This window comes from Aulonocara stuartgranti, assembly GCF_965226115.1.
Source record: "Aulonocara stuartgranti genome assembly, chromosome: 14".
NCBI classification, from domain to species: Eukaryota; Metazoa; Chordata; class Actinopteri; order Cichliformes; family Cichlidae; genus Aulonocara; species Aulonocara stuartgranti.
The window spans coordinates 32,757,205-32,781,221 of NC_138950.1; the positions used below are offsets into that span (position 1 = coordinate 32,757,205).

Sequence of the window (24,017 nt, forward strand, 5' to 3'; positions counted from 1 at the left end):
TGTGTTCTTCTAAACAAGGCTGAGTTTTAGAGTTTGGAACAAAATACAGTTATCTGACAGAATGGGAACAAAAAGAGCCTCGGGGGGGGGAGGAACATTGCTGGCTCCAACCCCGTAATCATAGAGGGTTTTAAAAGGTACAAACAAGATGAGTCGAATTACTATTGAAGGGTCTGGTTGAGATGGGAGTAATTGGGTATGGAAAGAAAAGGAGAGCTCCAGATGAGGGAGGGAATGAAAATAACAAGACAGAGAGCCTAGTTTTTCTTCTCTCTCACTTTCTTTTTCTTTTCTTTTTTTTTTTACCTCTTTTAGTTAGCATAGATATTCTTGTAAGTGGCATGTCGCAGGACCCTGCAGTGAAACGCTCGCAAAATTACTGAAAATTAAGTGTACAAGATTGGCCACCAAAATCCAATCTGCTCCCAGCCTCAGTCATTTTATAAAGTTGACGATGCCTGGGAACTTGTGACAGTCCAATTAAGGACATTTGCATATCAGGGGGCTTAAATTATTGTCATCCGCTGGAGCATAAAATGGAGGTGCAACTCAGGAGGAGATAGTGGTGATCTGCACTCGTAGACCATGGAGGAGTAAGCGGAGGGGGGAGCTGCTTTCAGTTAGATACATGTGGTATTATTGTACATTCCCAATGCTTTTTTTAGTCTCATCCTATCATTCTCCTCTTATGCTTTCACCTCCTGCTTCTTTGTGGTCCCTCCTTTCTCTTTACAACCTTTCTGTCTCTCCTCCCTCCTCAATCCTCCCTTCTTTTGCTACCTTCTTCCACCAGTCCCTGTACTTATGCTTTCAGCTAATTGAATGAGTTTGCTGATTAGCAGATCTTAAAATTTTATCCTCTTGATAAATGGATAAACTATGTGAGTACAGGCTGTAGTTGTAAAATGCTCCATTACTAAGAATAAAAGTATCTCAAACAGTTTAAAAAAAACAACCTGAAGTTTTTTTCCCAACTCAGTCTTTCCCCATCTTTGCCTGGGGCATGTGTATCGTTATGGTCTTATGTCATGGAGGTACAGCCAACAGGAGATACAGCACAAGTAAAGGTAACTGTCAGGTACAAGACAAGAGAGGCAAGGCCTTACAAGGAATGACTGCAGGCTGTACGCACAGACCGCATAAGACAGTTTTGTTTATCTTTTCCTCTGTCTGTTTCTCTTTGTGTTCGCATCAGTCTGAGCACGTCTCTTTGCTTTTGTGTGTGTGCTTTTTTTCTATTTGTTTCACACGTGGATCAGAATCAAGGTGCAGAGTTTGAGTCACATTTCAATAACTCTACCTGCCTCGCACTTGACTGTGTTAGAGCTGTCATTGCCATTTTGGCGGCGTTATGATAATGTGCTATACATCACACGGATAAATTTAGAGAGGAAACGCTTCCATGAAATGCTTGAGACACCTTCGCTGCGCATGCAGGGGCAACCATAGTCGCCTCCACTCTATAAGTTATTTATATCCACAATGACTCATGGGCTGCTAAAGTTTGCAGCGTCAAAGGTGAAGTAGAGTGCAAGGTGAAGGGACCACACAGCACTTCCCTTCAGGGTCGACTGATGCTAGCCATTTTCCACCTCATCAAATGCCCATAATGCTGTCAGCCATGTAAAAAAACCTGACCTTTTGTCCCCCCTGACATGTGCTTTTCCTATATTCCTGAGTGTTTTCACTCCATAAGCTTAAATCCATGCATTTCTTAGAGGTATCTCAAAAACAAAGCAAAAAGACAACTTAGCATGCTGCAGCACTGCAGTTTTATGCATTTATGGTAATAAATAGGTAAAATGTTTCAACATGAAACAAGCTACTTTTGGCTGCTTCTTTGTTTACAGGGGGAGGTGCTACAGTGGTTTGATTTGCATATATGCAGATTTTAACACTTGATGCCCTTCCTAACACAACTCCAAAGGGATTTCAGTTTATAGTGTGTTTTTTTAGTCAGAGTGATGAAGGTTCCAGAACCCTAAGAAAGTTGTATTTCTGCATCTACTCATGTATTTTGTGTATATATATGGTTTCATTTATATATTTTTTTGAATAGCTGCAGCCCATAATCCTCAGAAAATGTTGCTATCTTTATGCTATGCACCTCGCATTTTTTTCTCCAGTGGCAATGTTCAGCACCAGCAAGTATCCAAAAACAGCATTTGTTCAAGTGATGTAACAGGATGTGAAGGAGGGATAAAGAAGGATGTAAAGCATCCTTTACAAAGCAATAAAGTCTGTGTCAGGAGCAGGTTGGCAGGAATGGATTAATCAACAATAAAACAGTACTACATAAAAAACAAAAAAAAACGCACACACACGCACTCTAATATCTAACCATATTTCACTGGTAAAATAATTAATAGTCGGGATGCAGCGATACCGATGCTGGTATCGGGTATCGGGGCCGATACCATAAAATGTGCGTGTACTCATACTCGCGAAAGTTTGACCGATACCATGAATCGATACCAACTTACTTCATGAATCAGAGGGTGGCCTGTACTTTCTGTTGTAATTTTTTAGATTGGCCGCTAGGGGGACATGTCACTAGGGTTAGGCGAGTGAGACTGGCAGCTCCTGTAACTACGCTAAACAAAATGTCAACAGTGTGGACTTACTTCAAAATTTGTGAAGATGACAGACGCAAGGCCGAGTGCAAACTGTGTACCAGTAAGGTGTCCAGGGGAGGGAAGGAGAGTACATCGTTCAATACAAGCAATTTAATAAAACACCTGAGGACACATCATGCTCTATACACCGAGTTTGCTAAGGCTAACGCAAGACCAGAACAGCCCACTTTAACTCAGGTTTTGGAAAAGTGACGAAAAATGTCAAGAGAAAATCCACGAGCAGTTAAAATAACAGAGGCTCTGACTCATTTTGAATGATCAGCCACTGTCGGTCGTGGAAAACGTAGGATTTTGCCGTCTTCTCAGCATACTCGAGCCACTATATGATGCTGCCAAATCTTTTTGAAGAGGTAAAAAGAGGTAAAAAAAAAAAAAAAAACACGTGCATAACCTCTTGCAGGAGGTGTCAGCCTTAAGTTTCACTACCGACATTTGGACAAGCAGTGTGTCCCCGATGTCGCTCCTCAGTTTAACAGCGCAGTGGATTGATGAGAAGTTTGTTCGTCATCAAGTAACACTACATGCAAAGTCGTTCAGGGGCTCGCACACCAGCCAAACCATCGCAACTGCTTTCGATAGCATGCTTCAAACCTGGGATATACCAAAGATGTCCGTCCACGTAGTGCTCCGGGACAACGCAAGAAATATGATAAAGGCCATGAGTTATGCTGAGCTGCCCAGCCTGCCTTGTCCTGCCCACACTCTCCAGTTGGTTGCTCATGAGGGCCTTCTGTCACAGAAGAGTGTTGCTGATGCGGTGGCAGTTGGCTGCAAAAAAGTTGGACATTTTAAACATTCTGCTCTGGCTAGCTCCCGTCTGGAGGACATTCAATTACAGATCAACCAGCCCGCGAAGCGGCCCAGCAAGACGTTCAGACCCGCTGGAACAGCACCTTTTATATGATACAGTCATTGATCGAGCAGAAACGGGCTCTGGGAATATTTGTGTCTGATTATGGACTCCCTGATACGCTCACGGCTCACCAGTGGACACTGCTGGAGAAGGTGATATCTGTTCTGGGTCCATTCGAGGAGTTAACTCGAAAAGTCAGCTTTTCAGATGCCACGGCTGCAGACGTCATTCCAGCCATCACTGTGCTCCACAGATTTCTAACAAGGGAGACTGACAAGGACCATGGGATCAAAGCAATGAAGGGAACCTTGGCTGCAGCTGTCAGGACGCGGTTCACTGACGTGGAGGAAAACCCACTCTATAGCATCGCCACGCTACTCGATCCCAGGTGAGTGTTGTGCCTGTGTGTGTGTAACTGTTTGACTGTATGTGAATGTGACTGTGTATGTAACTGTGTGTGTCTGTGACTGTATGTGTGAATATGACTGTGTATGTAACTGTGTTACTGCAAAAAAAATGGTAAGCAACACAATTGTCAGCTAACTTTTTTCTTTCTCCGTTTTAGATATAAAAATCGTTTTTTCTCCAGCACCACAACTGCAGCAAATGCCAAGGAGATGCTAAAACTTGAGCTGCTAAGGTTGGCTGGAGAGGAGAATCATGACCTGAATGAACCACCTTCAAGAAAAGCACGCAGTGACCACCCCACAGCTAGTCTGGACAGCATGTCTGAATAAATTGCAGATGAGCAGGCATCAGCATCGGTAGGCAGAGCTGTGGTAGGTTCTAGTGTAGAGTTAGAGACATATCTTGGAGAGGCTGCAATTTTACGAGAAGACAAACCTCTACAATACTGGATGGTTAATAACGTGCGGTTCCCAAACCTGGCTAGAGTGGCAGGCAGACACCTTTCAGCACCATGCACAAGTGTAGACAGTGAAAGGCTGTTCAGCTCAGTGTCACACATTGTGAATGAAAGCAGAAACAGGCTCACAGCTGATCATGCAGAGATGATTCGTTTCATCAAAAAGAACCTGCCTCTCACTTTCCCAAAAACAGTTTAGTTTGGAGGTCACACCATTGAAGTTTTTTTGTTTGATTAAAATGTGGACACTCTGCAATAGGTGGTTCATTAATGTTATGTGAATCTGAAAGCTGTAGACAGTGCCACATAGTTCACTATTATTTTGTTTGGATATAATATGGACATTGTGCAATAATTTAACAAAAGTGTTTATTTTATTCTGAACAGAAGTGTTTATTTTTCAATCTGAAAGCGGGAAAGAGACCGAAAGAGTTCAGTTATTTTATTTTATTTTTTATTACAATGTGGATACTCTGCAATAGGTTCATTAATGTTATGTCTGACTCCAAAATACTTTAGTTATTTTGTTTGTTTGTTTACAGTGTGGACACTGCGATAATTTAATGTAGTATTTATTTTTCACTTGAAATTAAATTTTTTGTTGTCATTTTTATTAATATTTTTTATTGACAGAATGTGTGTGGTAGACGTATCGGTTTTTGTACTCGGTATCGGCAAGTACTCAGATCCAAGGATCGGTATCGTATCAGTTTGAAAAAATTGGTATCGTTGCATCCCTAATTAATAGCTATTTATTTTAATAAAGACATATCTTTGAAAGAATCCAACATAATTTACTGAAGCACAGAATTTGAGTAAACATAATTAAGTGATTAGATTTTTGTGAAACTCCCCAGCAGAGACTTTGAGAGTGCCAACAAGAACAGGAAGTACTATAGTATACACAGCGATCAGGCATAACAGTGACAGGTGAAGTGAACAGCACTGATTATCTGTCCATCATGGCACCTATTAGTGGGTGGGATATATTAGGAAGCTGAGAAATCTTGGGTCTTGCCATTCATGTTTATGTTACTTTGATTGTACCACCTACCTGAACACTGTCACAGGTCATGCACACCCTTACATGGAAACAATACATCCTGATGGCTGTGGCCTCTTTCAGCAAGGTAATGCACCATGCCACAAAGTAAGATGGTTCAAGAATAGTTTGAGGTTTGAGGTGTTGACCTGTCCTCCAAATTATCCAGATCTCAACTTAATCGAGCGTCTGCAACTTGTAGCCAAACTTTGCCTTAGCTCATACCGTCAGTATTGACACCACTGGTTGACAGTAGTAGGATCAATTTTGCTCTTATAATGATGCCATAGTTACTAATTTATGTAGCAAAGTGGCACTGAGCTATTTCTGGCACAGGTACAAATGAGACTTATTGAAGATGCTTCTGAAGTACCGGTAAGTATCAGGTGACAGTGTCAGTACCTCAAAATCAAAGAGCACAAGCTAATGCTATTATTTTCCTACTGTCAGCTGGGAGCCTGTGATGTGCAGAATATAAAATGCAATATTCTTATAGGTGTCTTGTTTGGGTTTGTTGTTTTTTTTGCTTTATATATATAACTATACTCTCATTAAGAAAAACAGATTAGTCTATTGTTTCTCTTCTGGTAAGCAACACATTGAAGTGGCATGCAGCCAACTGTGGGATCAGTGTAGGGACATAAAACATTATTAACCTCGTCATCACTCTTGACTGTCACTCTAAAACTACACCCTCCACTAATGTAATTACAGTCAGGTCAAGTCTTCGGATCACACAGTGGTATCCTGACAAGCTTCAGCTCAAAGGCTTCAACAGTGAGAATACTGACCTGACACTGGGATGATGTAGACCTTCTTTAGCTTTATTGAAAGCTGTCTCTGAATTGTTGCCAGAACAACGTGCATTAACATATGAAGAGAAGCACTCACTTAAAAAGATGGAGTAGAGTTGTGGGGGAAAGAAGCAGTTCAAGGAAGGCCAAATACCAGCTGTCTAAAGCCATGTCCCATTTACTGAGTGTAATCGATACATGTGTAGTAGGCATACTGGATGAGCAGCTGAGGAGACAGGTTAGTACATTGCAAGAGGCAGTAGTGCTCAGTTCGGAAACATGCTGACATTTCATCTATAGGTTACTGAATTATCATCAGTGACACTGAGGAAAGTCCTACACACATCAAGTATGTCTGAAATGGATGGGACTCTTTCAGGTAGGCTGTCCTCAACAAGAACTGTGAAGAGGGACTGCCAGCATGTGCATTCTGACAGTTTGCTTACTGTAAGCCCATTGGCATGCATCCTGTCTGTGTTTGGATTCCCATCTGTAGACTTGGGTAGACTTCAGAGAATGTGAAGGATCATCTTCCAACATTTGAGTGTGAAGGATTTCAGAGAAATAGCAAGCTTATTTGGATAAGGCGAGTATGGCTCAGCTCATAGTAGACTCTCTACAATTTAAAGGGTTCACACACACACATGCAGTCTAGCTTAACCCCCTCTGCCACATTTTATGACATTTGAACACAGGCGCAGACTAAATCCAACAATTTCTGTCACTTTCCAGAAGTGACTGTCCGACAAGCCCGTCCATCTCATTGCAGCAATTGACCAGTTGTACTTAAATGTGAAACTACCATGGCTTTCTGTGCCACTTTATTTATGTGGCACTAATTCACAACAACAGTTATCTCGGGGCGCTTTACATTACCGAGAGAAAGCCAGCGACTCCCAGAGCAGACATGTGGACACAATGGGACGTGAAAAAAGTCTTCCTTTTTAACAGAAGGAAACAGAAGCAGGCTTTGGAAGCAGGGCCATCTGCCTCGACTGGTTGGGGTGAGAGGAAAGTGAAGAGAGAAAAGAGGCTTACTAAAGCTTACTTCTTTTATTCTGTCTCTTTGACTTTTCATGTGTACACCAGAGTGTCACACCATGAATGGCTTTGGGGTGAGGAAGTCAGAAAGTACGCACCAGTATGCTCATTTGTACTATTCATTGCATCTCGTCTATGACGGCAGGCTTTTTGCACTTCACATGTGGCACTCTGGAACAGGTTTTAGCCTCTAAATGTGGTTGATGACACATTGTGGCACTTTCTTTCATTCTAAGCATAATGAACGCTTTAACACTGGAATTCCCAGCTTCTACCGTTCTACCTTTAAAAGCCGGAGAGCAGTCAAGTCAAGAAGGCTTCTACCTGAGACCCCCGCGGAGTCATCATTTTGCGTTTCTACCTTTAAAAGCCGGAGAGCAGTCAAATGCTGGAAGTGGAAGCTAAATTGGCTAGTCATTCATATGTATATTGGGTCGTTACCTAGGAATTCTGGAGGGAGGGGATTGGGGGAGAAATCAACACACATGAGTCTAGGTCCTTTGTTGCTGACATTTATTGATAAAAACATGTGCTGTATCAAGAATGCACCGGGACGAAGGAAAGACGGGTGGACTTCCTGGTAGCCCTTGCAACCGAATTGGCTCACTCTCATGTAGCTGCGAAGAAGGAAAGAAAAGAACAGTTGCTTCGGACACAACCCTCCACACCGAGCCCTGGAAAAAGGGCCACGTGTCAGGTCAAACACAGATGCAAAAAAAATCAGGCCACTGTGCGATGTGTTCACTGCTACAGGTACACATGTGGTAAATGCAGGCGACAGATACCGTGGCAGTGCCAGGATTGTGAGTGATTGCTGAAAATGTTGTAATGTACTCACTCAATTTTTGTTATTATTTGTAAACATGTGTACAAACGGTTGGTTTTTTTTCTATTTTCATCAATAAATGTCAGCAACAAAGGACCTACATGTGTGTTGAGTTCTCCCTAAGATGGCATACTGAAACACTCCAAGTGTTTGCAAGTAAACCTGACAAGTTTGGGATCAAGTTTTGGGTGGCTTGCAACCTAAAATCCAAGTACATTTGCAATGTCTTCCCATATCTTGCTGGTACTATTGTACCAGTGCTCTGAATGGTGCCACAATGGACCACTGATCAACGACGGGGGTGTGACCACATAACAATGCAACCCGTCACCCCGTCGTTCAGTGGTCGTTGATCAGTGGTGCCACAATGGACCACAGAACGACGGGGTGACGGGTTTCCTGCAGTATATTGCAAGTAAACCTGACAAGTTTGGGATCAAGTTTTGGGTGGCTTGCAACCTAAAATCCAAGTACATTTGCAATGTCTTCCCATATCTTGCTGGTACTATTGTACCAGTGCTCTGAATGGTGCCACAATGGACCACTGATCAACGACCACTGAACGACGGGGTGATGGGTTGCAGTGTTGCACTCACTTTTTATTATTATTAGTACATATGTGTACAAATGGTTGGTTTTTTGTACTGTAAGCAATGGGAAGGTCAAACAAAATCACAAATGCATGCATAGATACTAATTATAATTCCAGTATCTCCTCCTCTGTGTCAGAATAATGTCTGAAATATCTTACTTACTAACTACATCCACTTCCTTGCTTGAAATGAAAAAGGAAATAACATGAAATGAAACTACTGTTTTTATCAATAAATGTCAGCAACAAAGGACCTAGACTCATGTGTGTTGATTTCTCCACACTCACTGCGGATGAGGAGACTGCTTCTCCACCGAAAAAGAGAGCTTGTTTGGGGACTGAGACACTCATCTGCAGTGTGAACAAATTCAAATTGTGAGCAATGGGAAGGTCAAACAAAATCACAAATGCATGCATAGATACTAATTATAATTCCAGTATCTCCTCCTCTGTGTCAGAATAATGTCTGAAATATCTTACTTACTAACTACATCCACTTCCTTGCTTGAAATGAAAAAGGAAATAACATGAAATGAAACTACTGTTTTTATCAATAAATGTCAGCAACAAAGGACCTAGACTCATGTGTGTTGATTTCTCCCCCAATCCCCTCCCTCCAGAATTCCTAGGTAACGACCCAATATACATATGAATGACTAGCCAATTTAGCTTCCACTTCCAGCATTTGACTGCTCTCCGGCTTTTAAAGGTAGAAACGCAAAATGATGACTCCGCGGGGGTCTAAGGTACTACCCCGAAATGACTGCTCTCCGGGGGTGTAAGTGTTAAATTGAGCAGAAACAGCAGAATGTCTAGACGAGCAATTAAAATCAAACCAAACCAAAAAAAAAACAAACCCCTAAATAAATTAAAAAATAAAATCACTACAATAAATTGGCTGTGCGCCTTTTATATTGGACTGTGTTGCATCTCGTCTATGACGGCAAATGTCTTGCAGGAAGGTGTTGGCCACATCCTTCCTGCAAGACATTTTCCACTAACAAGACTCTACTAGACTCATACTGTGTCTCAAATCACAGACCTCTTTGCACTTACATTTACTCTTCTAGTTGTATAATTTTGACAGATGAACTGTTGAACAGTTGAGTGTTGCATGCTCTACACTTCTCACCCTTAGTGCTTACTGGCTATGTAGAGAACAGGGTGGAACCAACAACCAGTGCTCAGCCAGGAGTAGGAATATACATCGCCATTGCTGGTGACAGTGTGATGCTTAGTAACAGAGATACATTTTAATCTAGTATTACATGTGTTGCTGCGGTGGCTATTGTTTCGAGGGTTCTTGTGTTAATTCTTTTTCATTACTGTGCAAGGAATTAGTATTCAATGTGAGGTTTGAGGTTGAAAATGGTCACAAAAAGTAACAAGGCCTCACTTTGCCCTGAGAGAGAGTTCACTTTCAAACTTAAGCTAAGTGTACGGTAGTGTACAGCTACTGTCATAAGTTTATATATACTCACTGTGGACATGAATGTCATGGTAATTTGGGGATTTTAAGGATTTCCTTGAACCGTTTGTTTTCTAGAGTGGAGCACAGCATACATCTTTAATGACTTAAAAGAGGAGGAAGAAGAAGAATTTAGTGCAATAGTTTAAATTAATTTAGGTTTTTGTCTAATCCACACAGGCTCAAATATATACAAACCCTCATTTAAATCTTTGAAGTGGTGCTGAATGTTCTTTTCACTTGACAAGGTCAAGGCCCATGAACTTCTCATTAGTGATTTTGATTGTTGGGTAGTTTCTTCTTTGCAGCATCAAAAATTATATGTTTGATAGCACTTATTGGACTTACCAATACTCAGAACAAAGGAAAAGCCCAATGAACTGAATGAGGATCTAAGAAAGAGAATTTTTTATTTATTTGGGAAGGTCTAGTGGAGCCATTTATAAACAACTGCATATTACAAGATCAGTTAAAACAGTTATATGTACAAGTAATATGGATGTGCCACCACTGTGCTGAGGCCTGGAAGAAGATTCGAACACTCAATCTCTGACGAATTAAAGATGTTGAAGTACAAGCCTGGAATGGCCTTCCTTAAGGCGCTGAACTCAACTCAATTGATAATTTGTGGACTATGCTTAAAAGCTAGGTCTGTGGCACAAAACCAGCCAATTTAAATGAACTCTACCAATTGTGCCAAACAGAGCGGTCAAATACCAGCCACAAATGTCGAAGCTTGTTGATGACTACATGTACTAAAGGTGTCTTGCGGAAGTGCAATATTAGTGGGGGTGTATGTCTGCTTTTAGCCATGGGTGGATTTGAGAAAATCCCAAATAAATTCAAATTAAACCAATTTTTCAGTGAAACGATTTAAAGACCAAAATTACCATTACGTTCATGTCCATCATAAAAAGACTTGCTTGACTTAAGTGTGCTAAAAAGACTCCAGTAAAAGTTGAAGTATTGAAGTATTCAGCTTCTTCTCTTTTCATGAAACATTTGAATAACACAAATTTAGTATATTTTAGTTTGTTTTGCAGGTTGTCGATAATACATCAATTTTGAAAACACATTATATATACAAATCCAATATGTAATTAAAATTATGACATAAACTATAAAGTTTAAATCTGCAGAATATCAAGCGTCACTGAGCAGTCCCTACCTTGAAATCCGACCTTAATTCTTCCACTGGTCTTCTGTTTGTCTTCCTCCATCTCTGAGTGAAATGATCTCACACTCTTCTCTCCCTGTGAAATGCAGCAGCAACACACTGTTCAACAAACTACACATAAACAGTTTGTGATGTTTGTCCAATAGAAACATTGAATTTGAAATTACCCGCCGCTTAAATAAACGTCCTTCCCTTCATTCTTCCTCCTCTTCTGTAGAGCTGGAAACAATGGGAAGAGATACTTCAGCTAGATGCTGAAGTATCGCAAACACACCTGACGGTCACCTGCACTCCTTTATTTCCTACGGAGCCCCGCAAAGGACATGGGAGAAAAAAAAATTACGATGAACTTTTGCGAGATCTCGCAAAACTAACTCGGGATCTCGGAAAAGTTGAATTCCAACAATGGCGGCAGCTACTTAGTTGTAATATTACTCTTTCTGGGTCACAAAATAAACTTTTAACATATTTTGAGGCGTGAATGTAGTTGTGTAAACGTCAAATATGTACTCGGTTTACAAGACATCACATATTTGCAAAAGTGCTGCGACGTTTTCGGAGATCTGACACCCACCATGTCGAAGCTAACGGGAGGTCGAGACCTACTACAGCCGGGAGGCTGTGCTCTCCCGGCACATCATGCCTCGACTTCCCGGTCGGCTTTGAGCTGGCGGCCTCCGAAGAATGCAGCTAAAAGTTTTGCGAGCTCTCGCAAAAGTCCGTCTTAATTTTTTTTTCTCCCATGTCCCTTGCGGGGCTCCGTAATTTCCTAAGTATAAATGCTGTAGATAATAAATTTAAGCTAAAAGTAACAAACCTATTTTGAAAATGTAAGCAGTACAAAGTACAGATATTTGTTTAAAAATGTAAGGAGTAATAGTAAAAAGAAAAATGAGTACTCAAGTAAAGTACAGTAACAAAGTATTTATAGTTCATTACTTCCCACTTCTGATGACGAATGTATGCAAACTTCTGACCACATTTGTATACAGTTTATTGCATGCAAGTATAAAGGCTGAAGCTTTCAAATTTCTGCTTAAGTTACTTCTCCGTGTCACCGTGCGAATCCATGCTGCAGCCTTTAGCGGACTCATTTACAGGGGAGGCCACCTCTTGAAAAGTAATCATCAAGTGCCTGAGCATTTTATCTTGTGCATTTAATCACACACTTGGGCTTTACAGGTGCAATCCTCCTCTACCCCTCAGCTATCCCCAAATAAAAAAAAGAAAAAAAAGAAAAGCTCATTTTAAAGGAGCGTCTAGTGGCTCATCAGAGGTGATACCCTGTCTTCACTTCCCTCTAGGCCTGTAAACACATGAGTAATGAATCACTTCCCAGCCATACCCAAGTGGACAACAATTTGTGTCCATCTCTGTCTGGTAACTCCATCTCTTCCACTGCGTGAGACCTACAGGGATTACCGAAAAGAGAACGACTCAAAGTTTAAAAGCTGCTGTGTGCATTGCTGTCAGTGAGGATGAGAGCCATCTTAACACCACGTGTGTGTCAGCCTTGCAACATAACCCTGCCCATCAGCATTATTGTAGTCTATTAGGGTAGCTGCTTAGTTGACAGCTGAACGATTGTGCTTTACTTGTGCTGTTGCCCGGTCGTGTCGTTTTCATGCTCCGAGCTCTTCCCTGTCATTTTCCCCTTGTCTGATCCTTTTTGTGATACTGATGCTTACATACAGTGCGCGGAATATGGGAAAGACCTACTGTAGTACACACCTTCATTGGAGCTGTCAAACCTCATTGCAATGACAAGCCGGTGGGAAGCGTAAGAAGCTGCGCCAAAAAAAGAAAAAAATAATAATAAGGAGCTAAAATGTTGAAGTGAAATGAAAGGCTTGGGCGTTTGTCATCATCCACTTGACACACAGGAAAGGCGACAAGCTGTAGGGATAAAAGAGACATGGAAAGTGATAAATGTGGCTGGAGTGTAAACTTTAATGGCCCAACCTTGGATGGGAACAATTTGCCAATATTTAATTAACTGTAATGTGATCAATCAGAGTGTTAAAAGATGAGGCTGTTCCGGTGGGGCACTCTGCCAGCTGCACTCATCCTAGAGCTCATTTAGTCTTGAGAAAGCTCCAGCAAAATGCAGCAATCAGCAAAAGCCTCTCTGGATTCTGTCTGGAGGATCCTATTGTCACTGCACCGACAACAGCAGCATGTGTTCCCTGTAAATCAACAGAGAGGCTCTGCTATTCACTCCAGTTTGAGGTCTGCGGCGCTTGGGTTTCTTTTTTTGCCTGGATTTCTGTATTTATGAGATTAATGTGACATGATATTGAGATTTTTTTAACTTCTTTTTTTGCCTCTTGATTTTTCACAGATATATTATTTAAAAAAAAAAACATCAAACAAAGATTTTCAGGATTGGTGCTCAGTTACACATTTGCACATGTGTACAGCCTCTCCCATTGCTGTGTCTTAACTGTGTCATGTCGTTTTGAGAGCAGATACTGCTCGTTCTCACTCCCGAGGCGTAACATGTCGACGTTTTGTCACGTCCCGCGGCGTTCCTGAGGAACGCGAAAGGAGACCTTCGGTGTACTTATGGTACGCGGCGGGTTATGGCTGGAATCCAGTGCAATGACGCTCCCACGGTAATAGACATTCCAGCCCTGTATTCCAGCCCTAAACCTAACCTTATCCCTAGCCCCAACCATAACCTTATTCCTGATCTTAACCAAGACTATAATGATGTTAAATAGTGTGTTTCTAAGCGATTTGAAGAAAAAGAGCGAACATGTGTAGATGGAGTCCAGGCGGTTCTCATATTTCCTCTTTTTTCCGAGGTCGTCATTTAGGAACGTGGTGGGTAGCCGAAAACGTAATATGTTGACGATTTGTCACCTAGCGTAAAATGTTACGCTTTGGGAGTGAGAACGTGTTGGCTGAGTCACTTGTTTTCTTTGTCTCCTTATGTGTTTCTCTCTGTTAGCAGAGAGGACTTAAAATACGAGAGGGTGCCCACCTTAGAAGTAATTAACTCATAAAGTCCATCCAGAAGTAGATCTGGAGCCAGAAATTCCTACATGTGATCTTTAACACTACAAAATATATATACTGCATTGCTTGGAGAGACTTGTGTGTGATGTCTCAGACTTCTCTTGTTGTCTTTGTGGTATTGCCGCACTCATATTCAACTTTTAAATGGTAAATGGCCTGTATTTGTATAACGCTTTACTAGTCCCTAAGGACCCCAAAGTGCTTTACACATTCAGTCATCTACCCATTCACACACTGGTGATGGCAAGGTACATTGTAGCCACAGCCACCCTGGGGCACACTGACAGAGGCGAGGCTGCCGGACACTGGCGCCACCAGGCCCTCTGACCACCACCAGTAGGCAACGGGTGAAGTGTCTTGGCCAAGGACACAACGACCGAGACTGTCCAAGCCGGGGCTCGAACCAGCAACCTTTTGATTACAAGGCGAACTTCCAACTCTTGAGCCACGATCGCCCTTTTAAGCCAAAGGTTACTTGCGATAAAGTGTTCACTGATGATCATTGTTTTTCTGGGGGAACTTAGACTAGGCCACATGTTATACTCTGTTATAGAATTCGTTTCATTCATTTTCATTTGCTTTACTTCACTTGGTTTAAAGGTGTAGTTGATGTCTGGGCTCCTGTGTTTTCATTCCCCAGAAGATTACACCAAGCTTAGTGCAGCAGGGATTGGAGAGATACAATAATGAAATCTCCAGGGGAGCTGGTTCCCATAGGTGAACGCTGGGAGGGAGGAGGAAATGAAATGCTATAAGAACAGATATACGAACAGCAGATCAGCATGCTTGCCTAAATGCATTTATACTCTGAATGATCTGCTACATGAGCCAAATTCTGATTTATTTAGGTTTGAAAATGAAAGGTAGTTAGTCGCAAAGAAACATATTTCAGAGTCTTAGTGAAATCAAACTAGCACAAAAAGAGATCATAATTAAGAGACTCTTTATGCTCCATTAAACATAATACAGTGAAAAGTAAAGGTCATTCTATGATTACAACCAAACCAGACTTAAGATCTCATATCTGTAGTCTGCAATAGACCGTTTAACTAAACATTTCAAAGCTTTCTTCTTTCTTTTTTTCCAGATAATACCATCACCTGTGTTCTGATAAACATATTATTCATTCATGGTGTCAGGAGCTTTAATTTCTCTAACGTTCCAAGGTTGCCCCATGCTTGTGTGCTCATCTAATTTTAAGAGTTTCCTTATCACCTCCAGTTCCGCAATATTTATCAAATAAATAAGTGATTAAACAAATGAAAATCTGAAACCTGGCTAATATCGCTCTGGACCAGTGACAGCGATGCTCACTGTGCTGTCTGTCAGAGATATATTCCATCTATATAACGGCATCTAAAACTGTCAATGAAGATAGACAACAGCCAGGCTAAGTGAAAATGAAGTGCAAATTGATGGCATATATTATCCCTACCTCAATTTTCTACTCGACCTTTACAACTCACCACCAAAAAGGAAAAGGAAAAAAGAAGGTCTTTGTGCATTCTTACTGGTTGAGTCTCTAATCTCTTGCAGAAAACTAGGAAGATGGTGAGGGTAGGATGCTGTGACCGAAAATATATGAATTGGCTAATAAAAGTGTGGCCGATTAAATTAAGACAGTAACTGGATTCCTGCATGAGCACTAAAATAAAGCTGGGTAGAATGAAATAGTCTAGTCAAGATTTAGTTACATCGCTGCTCTTTCCCCCCCTCCTTTTAGAGCTGGAAGCTGGAGCGGGGTTACAGTGACAGGCAGAATTGGAAACTGGGAACACGGCAGTTGGAAAATGGATTGAGACACACGAATTTGTTCACCGCTGAGCAGCCAGGCAGCCAAATAGCATTTTGTTTAGGCTTCATCCTTCAAATCAAGTTCAGTGACTGAACGCAGCGAAGGCAGAACTTGCAAACAAAAGCCATATGGCCTCCATTATTCTCTCTTTAAAATTTCTCTCTTGTGCAATCGCAGCGAGAATCTTCTGTAATCGTTTTCTTGGATTGACAAATTTAAAACGCTATTAAGTCATTATTAGTTTGAGCCTAACCTTGTCTTTTCAAGATAACCTTTCTTTTTCTCTGTCATTAAAAATAAGTTAAATAAATGATTGTTCCCATATAGAAAGTGCTTTGTGCACTGTTCAACTGTCTCTCAGTTCTACAGGAAGTTTGATCTTCTTTTTAGTTTTACAGCTATAGTTGAATTCACACCGGATTCCTTCAGTAACTGTATTATTACCATGGCAGCACTTTATGCTGTGGACCAGGGCACTTTTACTTCAGCTCACGCAAAGGTCTGACTATCACTCATTCCACCTTAATGATCCATTAACTTGTAACACACACTGAGCACACACACACACGCGTTACACCAACACCACCACTATAAGCGATTCATCAGCGCTGATTTATTGAGAGTATGTGTTAATTACAGTGAGCTAATCGATACCTTTCACTAAGCGATGGCTCCAAAGCAGGTACCTTTGCATCTTCGTATGTGACCAAGTGCACATCTCGGTGTATGTGTGTGTGAAATCCCCTGAGGTATAAGTACTTTCCATGATGCACTTTTTTGCACTTTCGATGATGGATGGTTGAGTGTTTTAGCCATCAGCAGTGTTTTACTGGCTGTGAGCGCTCATTCTGCTGAGCTGACCCTATGACAGGCAGCCTGGAGCTGAGCCAGCATCTGGACAGCTGGACTGATGGTAGTTAGAGCAGTCGAGAAAGTGCCTTGAGTATGAAATTAGCTCTGCTAGCTAAAACAAACTATTTACTGTAGAATTAAAAGTATGGCTGCCTTTGTTAACTATGAATATATAAGACTTTGTGAATATACTCTCATACAATTTGAGAATGTAATCAAATTGTTTATCAGAGGGAAAGTGGGATTTTTAGGACAAACAAGCCTAACGTTAGCTGGCATCATGTTAGCTAATAGCTAATAACCAACAGCCATCTATAGACAGGAAGGTAACATGTCTAAACTGCTGAAGATTAGTAATTGTTTTAATATTTGGAATAAGAAGTATTTATATGCCTTTGTGTGCTAGAGCCCCGAGACAAAGTATGAATTAAAATTTGCCTCCACAGCACACCAGTGCCTGTGGTTGCTTTGGTGTACTATGTATGCACCTGGTTCGTAGCTGCATACATAATGCAACATTTGGCATCTATGTATATTTAATAGATTAATTCTAAAAATGATAAATTTGTTGAAAGACAAATATATTTGAGTACAGTATCCCTTTTTTCCTATCAAATAACCTCAAAAAACAGCTGATTGTACCTTTAAATCTTCTTTCCCAGTTCATATTGCAAATGGTTTCATATTCATATTGCTATAAAGTAAAGAATGTCACTGACATTTTGTTGTAGCTGTTGGACCCTTCCTGCTCAAAGTTCTGAAATCAAGCATCTGCTATTGTTGTAATCTGCTAGTGTTCAAAATTTCACTGAACCATTGTAGCAAGGAGGAGCATTGAGACAAACGATGGTCTGAGTCGATCACAGCTTCATTGCTAACACTTTTAACATTACAGACTAACAATGTCTAGGCACTCCATTACAGATATACACCTCGGGCTTTTATTGAAGGGCAGAAAGCAAAGAGGCAACTTAAAGACCTGGTAGTTTGACTTCTTCAAGTGATTGAGATAACATGGCTAAATTGTTTGCTTGTCAACAGTGCAGCTATGACCAACTCTGTTTGTTGCCACCCCAGGTTAATTTAGGTCTAACCGGGTACTTCAGTGAATTTAGTGTTCTCCACAAATAATGGCTGAAACTATAAAAACATGTATTTATCCAGGAATACATTGCTGAAATGAGTGCTCTTTACAGGAATAAGCACCACACAGTTAAAAGGATGAGCAGCTCCACCTTGAGTCATTTGCAAGTGGAAGGCCTTGTTCAACAGCAATAGTGAGTGCAATGAGGGAAAGGCAATCGCTGCTCTTGTCTTGGACAATATGTATAAAACCATGTCAAGCTGATGGTCTTGGGCCACAGAAATAAAAACACAGCAAGGAGAAACATTTGTATAGCATGGCACATGTGAAAAGAATCACAATTTTCAAGAACATTCGCGCCTGTCGTGTTGCAAATGAGTAATCAAAGCGCTGCTGGCTATCATGATGAGACAATAATTAGTCCAACCCTGATAAACCAAAACATTTTTTAAAAAAAAAAACATACTTTCTACAACTGTGTTAAACTTTGTCAAGATTTCAATGACCAAAGTTTAAAAGACATCAAAATGTGCACCGCTAACTCAGTTTCCCCAAAATCGCATAATGGTGTTTGTCATCCTAGAGGAAACCCTTTTGTTGATCATTGCGCATTATGCCCTCTAAAATACAAAGGGTTTTTTTTTGTATGAGTTTATTCTTATTTGGGATGATTGAAATAGACATGCTTAAATGCTGTGGCTTTTACAAAGATTGGGAAACCACCAACTGTGCACCATAGCTGTCATGGATGGAGGAGCATGTGTATGCGCCGGGGAGAGGATAAAAACAATAAAGCAAAGAAGAATGGAGGGTCGCCTGGGGAGTTGTGCTAAAGCACTAATAACGCTGTTAGGAATTTTGGTAATTTTCTGGATGAAAAGCATCATTTAGCTGCAGACAAATTTGCGTAAGGCTCCATAGTAATTAGAATCTGGGGATATGATTATAGAAGGGCGTCAGCATGAGCAATGACAGGCTTTGAATCCAGCAAGTCTAGATGAAAGAAGGAAAAGAACCGCAATAATAACAACAACAAAAGGGAAATTAATGTAAACACATTAGCAGAGTATTATACTAAGAGTCCATGCTTATTGAGAATTTTTAATTATCATTCAAAGAGCTGGGACTGTTATTGCTAAATGCTGTTTCACTCGTCATTTTATTACGTGCCTATCTGTGATCAATCACGCCTCAAAGTCGAGAGCAGATTTGGAAGTCTGAAGTTAAAGTTTGATGTGAGAGGGGAAACATAAAGCTCTGTGACTTTCCAGTTAAAACAGTATCAAAAGAAAAAAATCAAGTATCAAAAGACATATTTCTTGACCATCCATGTGTTGAATTGTGCGATCACACTACAAATAAAACAACTTTTTTTTGTACTGGAGCCTAAACCATAGGAAGAGAAAAGAGTGCTGAGCAGGAACTCCAAATCAGGTTTTGAAGCAGTGAGATTGTCAGGTTTTTTCTTTGTTTTGTGTGTGTGTGTTGGGGAAATATTCACCTAAATGTGTATGTTTGTGCTGTATCAGTTTACAGAGATCTGTGTAAAAGTAAAGAGCTGTATGGTGAGATTATGGTGCCTGTCAAAACAGTCCGTTGGCAGTGGAATACAAATTTCTCCTCTCCGTAGTGGACTGCCAGTCACAAATCTTTCAAAGGCAGCATTTAGTGACGTATTTGTTATTCACTAAGCTTCATGTCTAAAGGTCGTCTAGCTCAGTGCTCCTTGCTGTAGAAATCAAATTCTAGCTTGATCTACAGCCTGCTGAATGCCCGCACAAAGGCTTTTATTTTCCTTCATTTTGTGCCTTTGACTAAGTCTCATAATATTTTGGGAATGATTGACAATGATAAGCAGATTAGACGTAGATGAAAGAGAAAACACTGTGCTTTCAGACAACAGAAGGATTATTGCGATTGTGTGAGATATGAAGATGAACCCTTGAACCCTTTCCATAAAGCCTCTTTAACTCTCCTTACCTCACTACACTTCAACTTTGCTCTCCACCTTCCCACCCCCACCTTGTTGCATTGAACCTGTCTTTATGGGGAATATGACATAACGGGCTGACGGGGCCTGTCCCGTTTCAAAGACTTCTGCAAATGCAGCAGCTGCTTTGGCAAAAAGGCTTCAAGGACACTTTCTTTAAAGGCAAAACATATCAAAAGAAAAAATAACGGCATATTTACTTGGTGTTTTTGTTCAGGCGTTAATCATCACCTGTAAACACAGAAGCCAGGCTTCTGTGTTTACAGGGTCAAACTGCATTTAATCCTAAAGGGCAGCAACTGAATGCACTGAATTGGATGTAGTGTGCAAAACACGCATCTACTGTAACCTCTCAGTGCATGTGAATGCCACACTAAAAATGATATGGCCATCGTTACATAGCATCTATACTACATGTGTTGGAATCAGCTTACTTCTAGCCCATTTTAAGTCTACAGAAAATTGTTTCCATGCATTGAGAGATTGCGAAAGACTGTAGTTGCTAGTCAAGCATTTGGTGGTATGTTTGACACTTTATATAATATTATGCACACACACACCCAGTCAGTTAGTGTGAACACAGTGTCTACTTACTATTAAACAACTACTGCAAGAAGGTAGGAATAGTATAAGCACTGAAAGGCATAAGAGCTCGATTTTTAAAGTTGGGATGTTTGTTGCAAAGAATCAAATGAACCAAGTCTTTATCATCCAATAGATAAGATCAAGTAATTGCTTTTAAGTGTAGTATGGGTTGCACTCTGTTACGACACTGGTTGTTAATTGCTGGTTTAATGAGCAGTGCAACCATGTCTGACTGCGTGGTCAATGTTATGCTAATCTGTGTGTTTCTGTGCAAGTACTGTGGTTAGTGTAGTTCACATTCAAGTTGTGTCAGACGAGCCAAAAGCTGATTTTCACAGATATGGAGATGTTTGCTGTTGAATTTAAAAGAATGTGTCTCATTTGGCATTCTCCTTCCATTAATTTGATTTTACTGATGAAATCCTCAACCGTTGTACGTGTGTTGTGTTGTGCGCAAACCGTGCAACAATCAAATATGAATTGTTTTTGCATGAGACGTCTGATAAGTGCGGGGGGTGGAGGGGTTGCTGGCAAATGGCAGTGATGATACGGGCTGTCATTATGAGGGATGAATTGGGATCTGTATTGTAGGCTGTCTGTGCAGCATGCATTCAAAATGCCACATGTACTGATGTCATTATAAACAATATAGACTAATTAACACATACTTCCCATGACTTGTGATAGATTAATCAAAATGGGAGCACTTAAAACATCGTTGCATCCATATGCTACTGTTGATTACAACCCTCATCACTTCATCACTATACATAGTACCAACATTGTAAAAATGAGTGCAGCCATTTCTCACTCATGTTACATATTTAACCATCTGCAGAATTCAGTACTTCATATTTTTATTTTTATTTTTTCCATTTTAAATATAGTGGGGCACACAGTTGGGGGAAGGCATAGTAACTGTTGTTTCCATATAGAAGGTCTTGAATCATCAAGCACCGTCTTATGTTAAAGACCTCATAGCGCCGTATCACCCCAATAATTCAATTTCAATTCAATTTGATTTCTATAGCGCCAAATTACAACAACAACAGTCGCCTCAGATTGGTTTACTTGTGGTCTCTCTCTGCTTTCTTCTCTTTCCTCTCACACCAAACCGGTCACAGCAGACAGCTGCCCTTCGCTAAGCCTGGTCCTGCCACAGGCTTCTTCCTGTTAAAAGGGAGTTTGTCCTTCCCACTGTCGCTAAAGTGCTTGCTCACAGGGGGTTGATTGTTAGGGTTAATTTCTAATATTTTAGCGTCTTATCTTACTTGAATCACTGGCTTCTTCTAGAACAGTCTTTTTAATAGTGACATAACTTCTGTACGATGTAAGACGGTAGCTCTGGCCTGTTTTCCATGAATTCATGAAGTTTCTTGAAGACGTTTCACCTCTCATCCATGAAGCTTCTTCAGTTCGCCGTATGCTTCTGCTGCAAGTTTTTGAAGAGTGGCATGTCAGGTTCACTGACCAGGCCAGCTACTTCGACTATGGTATTTGTTGTGCTTTATTTCTGTTGCATCAAACTTGTAGATTTGCATTCTGTAAATGTTTTGCGAGCGTCACAGACTCTGTGACACAGACTGTGTCATATTACTTATGCTCTTATTTACAATTTTGTTTAGAAATTTAGAAAAATAATGTAGGATTAAGATGCTGTTTTTTAACTAGAACCTCTAGAACTGAAGTTTCTGCTTTATTTTTTTTCTAAGTGATTATAATATTTGAATTTTTGTGGCCATTCAATGCATATATTTTCCCTGACTACAGACGTCACTGTAGCTTGCAGACTAAACACCAAAAGTAATTTATCATTATCAGTCCTGCTAATTTCCTAAACTTCATGAAAAACAAATCTTTGTAGCCACTTGTGGTATTTTGTGCTTGCTCTGTGATTGTGATTGTTGTCAGCTCAGCCAAGAAATTCTTTTTTTCCCTCTTTTACCCCCGGCCTTTCATTTACACTGACTGCATGAACAATAAAGCCCAAATGAAATGCCTCACCTGAGTAATGGCTTAAGGTTTTCACAAAAGCACAGCTCGATAAGTTTTAGCGCAAAGCTGAGTTATAGAAATACGTTGAGACTGTGATGTATAACAAGCATATTGTATGCGCGCTTTGTCTGTGAATGCAGTCATTTTGTTACCCATTCACTGCATTTGAATGCTTTTTTTGTTATATTTAGCTGGAATCACTCAGTGTCTCCAACCATAATGTCAGTAGATGCTTTAATTTTACTTCCTAAAGTTGGAATTCAGGATAGAAGTGGATTGTGGAATTCTCTGCTGTACACAATTACATTACATTAAACCCAGGTAGACAGAGAGCCGGAATTTCTCTGTTAAGACACGTGTTGTGTGTGTGTTCACAAATGTACAGTATGAATGAGAGTGTGTGAGACAGAGATAAATAGAGAAGAGCGGAGGTGTCAAAGATAGAGACGGGGATAGAGATAGCTGTGGAAATCCTGAAGCCCTCTCATCTTTCTTAATGATACATTTGTGATGAGACGTTTGCAATGATGACATCTCTCATTGTAATTTGAAGTGCCTGCGCCCGTATCAGAGTCGTACAAGACAGGATGTGAAATTGGGGTCTCAGAACGGGATATTTTATTAGCTGCTGGATATTTCCAGGGTGGTTAAGATAGGGTATTTGATTTGCACCGCTCCTTTCATTTACTCTGTTTGATTTGCGATAAGTGACTGTTCCTGGGGAAGAAATCGGTAGTAATTTCACATTTTGTGCTCACTTTCTCTCTTTTTTCTCTTTGTGCCCCCCCCCGCTCAACCCTCTCACCCTTATGGACTCCCCTCACACACCTCTCTGAGACTCCCACATGCAGCCTCAAGCCACGATGGTGATGAACAATGCAAATGAATTGATTCCAGTATAAATGAACTCATGATAGCAATCCCATGCTAAGTGGCTGCTGCTTAATTTCATATTGATAAATGAACTGCCGCAGCCAGTGCTCAGAACAATGGTTTCTAATTAGAGCGACACTAATTGCAGACACATTGATTGGCTTATGAGGATCCAGTTGGATCAGTTAAAGAGCTGTTCCTGAAGAAAACACTTCAGAGTTTGTTGCTAGAGACTCTAAACCTCCAGGAGCACCATTTCAGAAAACTCCTTAAAAGCACATAAATTTATCTCTATTAGTCTGCAAAATATGTCACGGGAACAGCAAAAATGTGTTTTGAAGCAGCAGAAAAGGGACAAATACACTGTGTTACATAAATATAAAATAGTTTTACACAGCATACATGTTTAGTAGCTTTTACAACACAACTCTTTTAACCTTTAGGGACATGAAGGCATTTTGACAGCTTGGAAATAAGAAATAAAGTATACACTCGTACCCTAGCCCTTTCTGTGTGGTCTTTAAATCA

General features: G+C 40.6%; 1 protein-coding gene and 1 long non-coding RNA gene across 2 annotated transcripts in view; one reads left to right on the forward strand and one right to left on the reverse strand.

Annotated features, from left to right (window-relative positions):
* The window catches only part of LOC309687259, a 52,697-nt gene extending 41,355 nt beyond the window's left edge, over nucleotides 1–11,342 (reverse strand). Inside the window, exon 1 of the long non-coding RNA XR_014270676.1 lies at nucleotides 11,286–11,342. This is a non-coding gene — a long non-coding RNA (uncharacterized lncRNA). The remainder of the gene's footprint in view (nucleotides 1–11,285) is intronic.
* Nucleotides 1–24,017, forward strand: part of LOC309687253 (calsyntenin-2-like) — a 341,001-nt gene that overhangs the window by 125,349 nt on the left and 191,635 nt on the right. The gene's annotated exons all lie outside the window — the stretch shown is intronic.